This window comes from Brienomyrus brachyistius, chromosome 1, assembly GCF_023856365.1.
Source record: "Brienomyrus brachyistius isolate T26 chromosome 1, BBRACH_0.4, whole genome shotgun sequence".
In the NCBI taxonomy this organism is placed as follows: domain Eukaryota; kingdom Metazoa; phylum Chordata; class Actinopteri; order Osteoglossiformes; family Mormyridae; genus Brienomyrus; species Brienomyrus brachyistius.
The window spans coordinates 17,917,559-17,930,233 of NC_064533.1; the positions used below are offsets into that span (position 1 = coordinate 17,917,559).

Sequence of the window (12,675 nt, forward strand, 5' to 3'; positions counted from 1 at the left end):
ATTTTAAAATACCTAAACGCGTGACTGTCTATGGGTTGCATTTTGAATGAGGGAGTAAAGCATGGAAGTCAGAGGAGACACACCAATGATAATCACTGCTGGGTGTAGCTACACCTGATAATCAGAATTAGCCAATTAACTGGCTTGAAATGATCAGTTCTGTATCTAGACGACAGAGCCTGCTAACATGGCTCCTTCATTTCAGAGATCAGCTGTTCTAAAGATAATTCGTATGTCACACAGCAGCCACTGAGAATGAGTATGTTGCCCAGGCATTTCCATGACAGAAAATACATTTCGGCTAACTGCCCTAATTCACTTCATTTAAAGGCGATGCGAAGCAGGGAATTTCACTAGGAAAAGTGGCTCTGCAGCCACAAGGGGGAAGCAGATCACTTTCCAACAGCGGAGAAGATGGCTGAAGAGAAAGCAATTAATCGGGGGCGGGGCCTTTGCCGATTAGTTACCCAAATTGAACTGCCTGGCAAAAATGTTAAGGCAATCACTTCATCAGTACATAAATAATTAAATTACGCTTTCATTAAATACAGATATTTACAAGAAGAATGTAGACTTTTCAAATAAAGTATGTTATGTTACAAAAGTAGTAATTCTGACAAAAACACTTCATCTTGGGCTACTGAATTTGGGTTGTCCTCCGGAACTTCAATGGAATATTAGCAGTTTCTGTTTTGTAAAGCATAAGGTGTCAGTTTTAAAGGCTGTTTTTCTAAATCGCCCACAAACGTTGTCCCCCTGAGCGCAGAAAGCAAGCCACTAAGACACGGGGCGGTGCTGTGCGGGCCTCCAGGATGTGGACCGCTAGGCTACAGGTCATTAGGATACAGAACACTGGAGTACAAGCTGCTAGGCCAGGGGCCGCCATGATGTGGACCGCTAGGCTACAGGTCATTAGGTTACAGAACACTGGAGTACAAGCTGCTAAGCCAGGGGCCGCCATGATGTGGCCCGCTAGGCTACAGGTCATTAGATTACAGAACACTGGAGTACAAGCTGCTAGGCCAGGGGCCGCCATGATGTGGCCCGCTGGGCTACAGGTCATTAGGTTACAGAACACTGGAGTACAAGCTGCTAAGCCAGGGGCCGCCCTGATGTGGACCGCTAGGCTACAGGTCATTAGGATACAGAACACTGGAGTACAAGCTGCTAGGCCAGGGGCCACCATGATGTGGACCGCTAAGCTACAGGTCATTAGGATACAGAACACTGGAGTACAAGCTGCTAGGCTAGAGGCCGCCATGATGTGGCCCGCTAGGCTACAGGTCATTAGATTACAGAACACTGGAGTACAAGCTGCTAGGCCAGGGGCCACCATGATGTGGACCGCTAAGCTACAGGTCATTAGGATACAGAACACTGGAGTACAAGCTGCTAGGCTAGAGGCCGCCATGATGTGGCCCGCTAGGCTACAGGTCATTAGATTACAGAACACTGGAGTACAAGCTGCTAGGCCAGGGGCCGCCATGATGTGGACCGCAAGGCTACAGGTCATTAGGTTACAGAACACTAGAATACAAGCTGCTAGGACAGGGGTCGCCAGGACATGAAATTCTAGGTTGCGAGCCGCTATGATATGAACTGCTAGGATGTCGGCCGCAAGGCCACAGACTGCTATGATGGGGTTGCTAGAACGTAGACTACTAGAACACAGTCCGCTAGCTAGTAGGCTGCAGGCTACTAGACTACAGACCGCTAGGGTATGTGCCACTAGAACATGGGCTTCTGTGGGCTGCAAGGATACACTAGGCTCTAGGCCGCTAAGACGTGCGCTGCTAAGCTACAGGGCACTAGGTCATGTTAATTAAAGCTTCCACAGTCTGGTTACCTTATTCCTATAGAAAAACTGAGAGAAGGATTCTGCGGTTGTGAAGACTAATACAGGAAGCTGGAAACAGAATTACAGGCCGTGTCAGCCACACAAATCATACATGCCGAGTTTTAGCGCCTTTCAGCGGGATCCAGCACCTGTGGCTAACCATTAGCATAATTGTTTTCCTTGGCATTGGAATGGACTGCTCAGTATTACACTGAAAAAAAATAAAAACCTTAAAACAGCACTTCATAAAAAAGAAAAATGAGCAAACAATAAACTGAATTTTTCATGCCACTTTGTCATAGAAATTTTAATTTTCCACTGAAGTTATTATTATTATTTTTGCTTTGTTGGGGCCTTTTGCTATAGGGTTTAACATTATTTTAGAAGGATTTTAATTCAATGAGCCGGTCACTGAATCATGACTCATTTCATGTTTCTGTGGTGCTTTTATTTCAAACTCACACAGCGCGGAAGTCAGAGCGGCGCTTAAAGCCGTTTTTTACGCAAACATCGCCATACGTGCCTTTGCCTCACCTACGGTGATTTTTTATTTCCACATACCGCCAAAAGTCATAGCAATCATACATCAAGAAGAACAGTAAAGTTACAGAGAGCTACGCAACTTAACCTCATGTTAAAGTAAAACAACGGCACCACCGACCGCGTGCCCGACAGTATACTGAGCAGGACATTAGCGCTGGTGTGAATTAACAGGATGTGTTCTGCATGTGGAGGAGTTTAAGTATCTCGGGATCTTGTTCACGAGTGGGGGAACGATGGAGCGGGAGGTCGACAGGCGGATCGGTGCGGCGTCAGCAGTCATGCGGGCGCTGCATCGGTCTGTCATGGTGAAGAGAGAGCTGAGCCAAAAGGCAAAGCTCTCGATTTACCAGTCGATCTACGTTCCTACCCTCACCTATGGTCATGAGCTATGGGTAGTGACCGAAAGAACGAGATCGCGGGTGCAAGCGGCCGAAATGAGTTTCCTCTGCAGGGTGGCTGGGCTCTCCCTTAGAGACAGGGTGAGGAGTTCAGTCATTCGGGAGGGACTCAGAGTAGAGCCGCTGCTCCTCCGCATCGAGAGGAGCCAGATGAGGCGGCTCGGGCATCTGATTCGGATGCCTCCGGGACGCCTCCCTGGGGAGGTGTTCCAGGCATGTCCCACTGGGAGGAGACCCCGGGGAAGATCCAGGACACGCTGGAGAGACTATGTCTCCCAGCTGGCCTGGGAACGCCTCGGGATCCCCCCAGAGAAGCTGGATGAAGTGGCCGGGGAGAGGGAAGTCTGGGCTTCCCTGCTGAGACTGCTGCCCCCGCGACCCGACCCCGGATTAAGCAGAAAATGATGGATGGATGGATGGATGTTCTGCATGTATGTGCACATATTCATTATTAACTGAAACTAAATCTTTAATACTGTATACTCATATATACAGGGATGTGACAATCAATTTTTCATAACACTTTAAATGCGTACTTATTTTATGTGCATTTGCACTGATATGACAAGAAAATACCTTGCATTTTAACCTGTATACTGCAAATAAAGTAGAGTTAGCATATAAAGATTAAAAAGCATTATATTTTGTTTATTTACACTGTTACCACAATCGATTATGCCACATATCCTTTTTAAAGGGGAATGCATACTTGTGTACCAGTTATGTCCATCCCTGCATATATAGCATAGTTATTGTGCCGTATACAATATCACATTTTATGCTTAATTATTCTTAATCATATGAATTTTATTCAAAAATACCTGCTTTCTAATCCCTTGCAGGTGACGCCCTTCCTCCGTACATGTAGATGGTTTGGGGTGACTGGTCTTCATTTTGGCTACCGCTGGAGGGCATGCCTTGGGGACGTCCTGCCAGTGGTATGATGCCAGCGGTGGATCACAGAGGAAGGTTTGAACTTTAGCATGGTGTTTGTGTGGAGCTCCTCACCCTGCCCGGCTGCACGCCGATCCGGCCCACCACGGCCTTCAGCACGGAGTTAGTCTGCAGACACGTGTGGCTTCATATATCTGTCGAGCACCTTAAACAAGCATCACAAGTCCGGGAGGTAATCTGTCATGTGCAGCCATTACACCCCCACATCTTGATAGCCGCAGATTGCTCCTAGCCATGTTTAAGCATTAAATAGTGTTTTATTATCTCTCATAAATCAAGCTGAGATGTGGGGATTCATACATTTTGCATTTCTTACAGACAGTATTTTAAACACTTACCCCAGCATGGTGGAATTTCACAGAGTCATAGAGTCACAGAATTAAAGCAGAGATGAATATACTGTAGCATAAATTAACCGGTAACTCCAATCATTCCGCTCATGCGGAGGAGCTCCTGGTTTCTCTCGATGAGTTAAGCGCTGTTACTCTGCCTACACCAGGTGCCCAATGTTGTAACTCTGTCCTCTTGTACACTTACATATATACAGCACTGCTGCTACTCAGCTGACGACCAGCTAATGCATGACTAACAGCAAGCATCATATTGAAATATAACATCTCTCCCCTGCTTGCTGGAAATTCGGTTCTGTTCTCCTCCGAGTTCTGAGCAAATGGCCTCATTCAGAAAAGCAAACGTCACCTTGTTAAGCCACATGTGCTTAGGGGAGACTCCAGCATCTTTTTCTTTTTACATCAGCTGAGGTTGAAGGCTGCATTTATCGAATGGTCACATCAAACGAAAGCGTACCTTTCCTTGGACGTGGGACTGGGCTAAACTCCGTGTCCACACATTATATGTCCAGACACAACTGGTAAGGGGACAAAGTTTTAAGCTGTCACGTGAAAACATCTATCTTGGAGAAAAATGGTTCTAATACAAACTGATATTTCTGTCATCTTTTATTATACAATAGCTGCAAAACCCATTAGACTTAATTTTAAACTAAAAAAGAACTAAACATTTCTTATACATCTCCTATACATCATTATTTCCTCCATCTGCCCCTGGGACATTCTGCTGTCACACTGACTCCGAACCAATAAACATTACAGTCGGTACTTTTGGAATATATGTCTGGTCAGTAAGTTCATGAAATAGTTTTGGGCAGAAAAAAAACTTTCTTTGCAAAGTTTCTTTTGAGTCTGTTTGTTCACATAAGTATTACAAAGGGTAGAGAATGTGTTGTAGGCATAAAAGCTACTTCCTATTATAATATCAGTTTTGTACAAGAAATTGAAAATGCTATATACCATGTTTGAGGATACAAAGGGCTGGATTTGACACAGACACCCAGAGACAAAAGCAACCCGGACCCTCAGAAAAGCATCGCTGTACTAAATTAATTCCTTTATCAGGATTTAAAAAAAATACTTTTCACCCTCTTCTTCCTCTTTATTCCCTTTCCTTTGTACTATTTTCCATCACCCTCTGTCTTTCATTCATTCCGTTTGTAATTAAATATTGTGTTGCCAGTTCTTGGATGTTTTTCTGACCTGAAGGAAACTTTCTTCAAACGTACTAAAGGAGCGATCCAGCATATTGTGAGGGAGGATGTGCCAACCCCTACAAGCTAGTGATGACAAATTCTTTTATAGGTTCAGTACCAGATGAGAGAGGTGAAAAACTAATTTTATCTTCTTTTTTTTTCGATAAAATAAAATCAAACATCAAAACGATACAAGAGGAACCCGTAGGTTAGTCTGTCTCTGTTTACTGTAAATCCTTAATTATGAAAGTAAAGCTGTATGTCATTTTTTAAAGTGACTTCTGGCAGGGCTCAGCTTTCAGGCTGCTTGTCAATGAGCCTTTAGATTCTCGTGTTTAACTGGAATTCAATACGATGAGAACTGAGCAGTGAAACTCCAGCAAACTGCCGTCTTGCAAACCACAACAAAGGCCCAGTAATACTATATTTTCCCCGGGAATTCAGTAATAGACCTTAAGCCAGGCTTTCTCAAATCATTTTCTACCTGATACACTTGCCAAGATTAAAATGACAGGCCAAAAAAAATACAATAAAATTATAGCCTATATATTTGCACAATATGTATGTGGATAATAATAGTCTATAACAGTAAAATAACTGTAAAAAAAGTCCAACCTGAAAGTTTTTATTTTCAATCACTTAAAAATGTATAGCAGGAACTTTTAAATACCAAAACGTATTCCATATTTTATTACTTTTTAATTTTAAAAACAGTAAAGCGCTTTTGGAGGCTTGCCCTTTTTTGAGGATATGGGATCTTTTTGGAAAGAACAGCAGAGCCAGTTTGGTACATCGTCACAGACGTGGCCCCAGCTTTGGGGCCCGACCGGACGGGAGCTCAAATACACCTGTGTGATCGCCCCCGTGTGACTCCAGGACTGTGTCTGCATACCTCAGGATTTAATCATCACCAGGAGCTCCAGTGGGATGATGAACTGTCCCATCGGGGATGGGACCGAGCGGGTATCGCTATACGGGGAGGTTCATGTCCATTCAAAGCCCCACTCCTCTCCCTCAAAACAGGCTTTGTGGGCTGGGCATTTCTCCTCTATAAAACAGCTTCAAAACAGGAAAACCAATAGTGGCATTAGACCTTAGCACATAATTCATTTTAGGACTATTAATGCAGGAGGAAGAATTCTAATCAGTTGCAGATCTCTTCCTGTTTGGTTAACGTGACCGTGACCAATTACAAGTGAACTTTTTGTTACGGTTTCACTTCCTGTGTTACCCAAGTAACAAGTGGTCAGACTTAGCTTGCATAACAAAAAACACAAGGCAAAGGGGTGGGGGCTGGGGGGGGTGGTAGAGGGAGAGAGAAAAAGTGAGAAAGAGAGCTGAATTAAAAATACCACGCTTTCCACATAATGCAATAGATAAAACAATCTTAGTTTTTGCCTGAAAATTCCCAATATGGTAGCACTAATTCTCACCATTCAAATCTCCCTAGTATTATAAAACCTTTATAGCCATAATATTGCAATTTCCACCCCTGCAGGACCATTCAGCACAACATTGTACAAAATACCATGAAAAGGTTCTCTTTTACTTTGAACATACAAATGAACAAATCATGACAAAATGCAAGAACTCAAGATACAGAAACAGGAAGCTGGATATTTTTGCGGCTCTTTGAAATTCCATGGTCCTTTGGTCCCACCAAGCTCTCCCAGCTCTGAAATTCCATGCAGCGTAGTTTCATGGTACCCTGAACCCACCAAAGATCATTTTCAAAATAAATAGTATTCTGGGGCAAACTGATTCTGTTAGATAGCACATTGATCACACAGATTGCCTAGAGGAATACGGAATATGGCTTTACAAGTAATAATACGAGAGACATTTTTATCATTTTGGCAAAATAAGACGGAGTGCATGCATGGAATAGCAATGGCAGGCCTCCTGCTTTATCCTCGAGTGACATGCTAATCCAGTCAAGTTGCAGCTCTGTTTCCTCTGTGCAATCAGGGGACTCTGACTTGCCAGTGATTGTGTTCATTTGTAAAGGCATCCAAGCCAAAATTGAAACCCCAAGGCTGATAAAGTATAAAGATGCTGATCAGATCTGAGCTAAACAGACTGCGCTGTAGGGCAGCTGGTGTCAAGGATGGAGCGGGAAGAGCGATGAGTGTGTACTGCTTATTCCCAACACTGACACACCCTCTAAAACGCCTCCCAGAGAGCAGGAATCAGGCCGGTGCAGGCCTGTCTGCGTCTCTGCTCACCGATTACGTGCAGCCAGGATCCTGGGCTGCTTGCAGGATTGTCATGACAACAAAGTGGCCTGTTATTCATTTTGTGGACAGATTCAGGGGCAACATTTTTCACTGTGGGCGTATTAATGATTTGCTGAAAGGTGAAATGCTTGGGTTTGAAACACCACTTTACCGAATGTGCTTGAGATGCAAGGTGTTTTTTCACACGGTTTTGCACACACACTCACGTTTTTATTTATGTACTTTTCTGACATGTGGTCCACGGTGAATACAATTAATGAAAATGACAGATGAAAATAAAGCGTGTTTAGAGTAGAAGACGGTATTCGTTTACTCAAGCAGCACTTTTCTCATTATGTAAGGCATGTTTGGTTCAGGTCTCACCATGGAAACGTGTCAGAAATGAATTGACATTACTGGTATTTTTGGTAGCGTACCATGTCTAATTAAAATGGGTCTTAATGCATGTTCTCAGGATCTGTAGCCTGGTCTCAGCTCATCAAAGACAGATGCAAACATCTCTGCGTGTTCTGGCTGCTCACTCCGAAATCTTCACTGGTGGACATTTCACAATACGACCCTCTCAGCACTACTTTACACCTGGAACCATCGCATACTGACTCAGGATGAAAGAGTCCGGCCCAGGAAGAAGATCTGAAGATGGGGACATGTGTTTCTCCTTTACCGCTGTGTTGATACAGCACAGCCTTTGTGCTGCACTTAACTCCAAGTGATATAAGCCAGGTTTTGGAGATGATGTGAATGGGACGATTGAGGGCTTGTGATTGACAAGCTCCCCACTCCCCCTCAGGCCCTGGGGCTGTCTGACACTGTGCTTCATCTCACACTTTGTGACTAAACTAATTTGGTCGATTTTAAACGTATGTCGAGCGTCTCCATAGAGGAGGATTTCTCTAGGTGCCGCTTTATCTGTTACTATCAACGCAAACACCATCTGTGCTTCCAATACAAACAGTTAGGTGTCATTATATAATAAAAGCTGGTTCATTTAGAAAATATCATTCTCTGGGATAATTACATAGGGGAGTAACACTCATGTTGTGGTATAAATGAATATTTTAGAGCCTCAGTGAGGTGCCTGTTGAAAAGAGATGCCTTTACTGCACTGACAGATGTCCTGCCAAATTCAGATTTGCTTGCCTCACATACTGTGTCACAGAGCTGTTTCTCTGCACTATCCCCCATGCACACAGTGTAGCTGCAATTTTGTTCTCTGTTCTTATGTAGAGCTACAGAGGAAGTGAAGAACAACAAAGACATCTGGAGTGACATCCTGAGGTCTGGAGAACCTGGAGGTAATGTGCTGAGATCTAATGAACCTGGAGGTCTCGTGCTGAGATCTTGAGGACCTGGAGGTGACATCCTGATATCTGGAGAACCTGGAGTGACATCCTGATGTGTGGAGAACCTGGAGGTGATGTGCTGAGATCTATAGAACCTGGGGGTCTCATGCTGAGATCCTGAGAACCTGGAGTGACATCCTGATATCTGGAGAACCTGTAGGTAATGTGCTGAGATCTAGAGAACCTGGAGGTCTCGTGCTGAGATCTTGAGAACCTGAAGGTGACATCCTGATATCTGGAGAATCTGAAGCGACATCCTGATGCCTGGAAAACCTGGAGTTGTTGTCCTTAGGTATATTGAGTTCACAAATGAAAGTGAAAAGCACTCAGCAGACTCATGTTGGGGTGATTTTTAGACCTGTACTTCATTAGTGTTGGTTAAAAATGAATAAAAGTGAGACTCTCCTAGATCGCTGGGGATGCCTGCCAGGTGATGGGACACAGGGGTTCTGAGAGAGGCCAGACAGAATTCAGCATCCACACACCACAGGGTGACAAGGTCATGTCAAAAAGACAACCAGTCAAATGGATGGTATGAAAACACCTTCTGCCTTCCTGCTGGATGCTTCTTACACACGCTAAATGGCAGCAGGCTAAGCTAAACTAAGTTAAGCTATGCTAAGCTAATGTCTCATATGCAGGTAATGGCTCCAGTCATTTCATTATGCACATGCTAACTGTCCCTGATATATGGCCTCCATTTCAGCCTGCTCACTTCTCTCTGCCCTGTTGACTGATGCTTCACTCTCCATCCTGGCCTCACCACCCTATCAGGCCTGTGTGTGAAATTTTTAGGCCAAGTGAAAACAGTTTAGAAGAAACATTGTTTGTACTGTTTGAGAAAAGTGTAGGATGTTTTACAAAGAAAAGTATGGAATTACAGCTAAAAAGCTGTGAAAAAAACCTCATGCATGTCCCCCCATGTCACACGGTGCCCGCTGTTTAAGACCGTCAGGACCATCCCCAGAAGATAGTGTGGCTGCTAGGTCTCCCCCAGCTGGGACAGAGGAAGGGTTGCCCATGTCTTCCTGTAAAGGGCATCTCTGACATGGTGCATTGACCCCCGACTGCATGCCGAAGTTGTTAGCGGTGTGCTCTGCTTCCCATTGGCTTCTCCCTCAGGGCTCCCGAAGATGCTGTACAGAGTGTCACTGCAGCTGTCCGCTGCCTTCTGCCTCCGTGGTTCTTCAGGGATGATTGTGTCCGGGAATGATACACCTTGGATGATGCCTGTTCCTCTGACATGCACAGACATCTGTACATACATGATGAAATACTGCCAACTTTGAGACAGTAATGACTGACAGCATGAACAGCTATCAACTGTGACAGGAAGTCACAAAACTTTAGAAATCAGTGGTTTGAATGTAAAACATAAATGAATCTTAATAAATGAAGTGATGAAATGGTGTTTATTTACTAAAAAGAACAATATTTTTGTGATAGAACACCAGGGATCCTGCAGCAGTGCATTGCTGGAATGTTTATTGTTTTGTTGACTGCTGTGATTCTGATTGGTAACAGGCAGCTAACCTGCCTACACCTTCCGGTCGCACTGCTGTCATAGCCTGTGCTAATTGTTAATGAGCAGCTAACCTGCCGCCACCTTCCGGTCGCACCGCTGTCATAGCCTGTGCTAATTGTCAATGGGCAGCTAACCTGCCGCCACCTTCCGGTCGCACCGCTGTCATAGCCTGTGCTAATTGTTAATGAGCAGCTAACCTGCCGCCACCTTCCGGTCGCACCGCTGTCATAGCCTGTGCTAATTGTCAATGGGCAGCTAACCTGCCGCCACCTTCCGGTCGCACCGCTGTCATAGCCTGTGCTAATTGTTAATGAGCAGCTAACCTGCCGCCACCTTCCGGTCGCACCGCTGTCATAGCCTGTGCTAATTGTCAATGGGCAGCTAACCTGCCGCCACCTTCCGGTCGCACCGCTGTGATAGCCTGTGCTAATTGTTAATGGGCAGCTAACCTGCCGCCACCTTCCGGTCGCACCGCTGTCATAGCCTGTGCTAATTGTTAATGGGCAGCTAACCTGCAGCCACCTTCCGGTCGCACCGCTGTCATAGCCTGTGCTAATTGTTAATGAGCAGCTAACCTGCCGCCACCTTCCGGTCGCACCGCTGTCATAGCCTGTGCTAATTGTTAATGGGCAGCTAACCTGCAGCCACCTTCCGGTCGCACTGCTATGATAGCATGTGCTAATTGTCAATGGGCAGCTAACCTGCAGCCACCTTCCGGTCGCACCGCTGTCATAGCCTGTGCTAATTGTTAATGGGCAGCTAACCTGCCGCCACCTTCCGGTCGCACCGCTGTCATAGCCTGTGCTAATTGTTAATGAGCAGCTAACCTGCCGCCACCTTCCGGTCGCACCGCTGTCATAGCCTGTGCTAATTGTTAATGGGCAGCTAACCTGCAGCCACCTTCCGGTCGCACTGCTATGATAGCATGTGCTAATTGTCAATGGCAAGCTAACCTGCAGCCACCTTCCGGTCACACCGCTGTGATAGCCTGTGCTAATTGTTAATGGGCAGCTAACCTGCAGCCACCTTCCGGTCGCACCGCGGTGATAGCCTGTGCTAATTGCTAATGGGCAGCTATCCTGCAGCCACTTTCCGGTCACATCGCTGTGATAGCCTGTGCTAATTGCTAATGTGCAGCTATCCTGCGGCTGCCTTACAGTCACAGCTTGGTGATGGCCTTTATAATTGCTAACAAGCAGTTATCCCTCTCCCACTTTCCAGTCACAGTGCCATGATAGCCTGTGCTAATGTGCAGCTATCCCACAGTCGCTTTCCATGTCACACTGCTGTGAAGGCCTGTGCTAATTGATAATGGGCAGCTATCCTGCTGACACTTTATGGTCACAGCGCTGTCCTTGTCACACTGTTATTCTCTGATCATGTCCTGTTCATAGTATTAGCTGACAGAGTCGATTTGGGGCCTGGTTCTGAGAGCAACAGGCTAATGTCAGGAGGTGGAGTGAGTGGGATGGACCCTTTCACTGCCGCGGCTAAATCATGTATAGAAGCTGTTTCCAATAAACTGCTAAATTCGATAAAGGGGCCGGCGTTATGTTACAGAGCCCAGAAGGTACGTGAAAGCACTTGGGCAGCGACACATCCTGGGGCCGACACCTGTGTAAATGCAGCAGCCCAGAGACACACTCAGAGCATTAGCGTTCAAAGACTGCAGAGAGCGCGAATGCCGCAGAGCGCAGGGCGTCGCGACCCCCAGAGCTTGCTCTTGCTTTTACCGAACAAGCAAACCTTAAGAGACTTAAACAGTATCCAGAAAGGCAAACACCACCCCCCACCCCCTGTGCAGGTTACGGGTGTGAAACTAAACCATGCTGACAGCAACAGTTGAACGTGGTGCCACTCAGGTGAGCTTTTCACAAGACCAGTGTGTTTGTTCAGTAACCGTGGTGGTCTGAAGTAAGGGCTACTCTCTGTGTTCAGTAGTGGTGGCAGAGATCTGAAGTAGAACTTGCTGTGTGTGTTCAGTAATCATGGCGATCTGCGGTGAGACATACTGAGAATACACATATTCAGTAATCGTGGCATTCTGAAGTAAGAGTCGCTGTGTGTGTTCATTAATTACGACAGTCTGATGTAAGCAGTCTGAGGTAAGAGGTGCTGTGCGTGTTCATTAATTACGGCAGTCTGATGTAAGCGGTCTGAGGTAAGAGGTGCTGTGCGTGTTCATTAATTACGGCAGTCTGATGTAAGCGGTCTGAGGTAAGAGGTGCTGTGCGTGTTCATTAATTACGGCAGTCTGATGTAAGCGGTCTGAGGTAAGAGGTGCTGTGCGTG

General features: G+C 45.7%; 1 long non-coding RNA gene across 1 annotated transcript; it reads left to right on the plus strand.

Moving 5' to 3' along the window:
- Positions 1 to 3,148: 3,148 nt before the first annotated feature.
- Positions 3,149 to 9,048, plus strand: LOC125745992 (uncharacterized). The gene is made up of 3 exons (XR_007398822.1): positions 3,149 to 3,209; positions 3,621 to 3,747; positions 8,743 to 9,048. It is a non-coding gene; the product is annotated as an uncharacterized LOC125745992 (long non-coding RNA).
- The last annotated feature ends 3,627 nt before the right edge of the window (positions 9,049 to 12,675 follow it).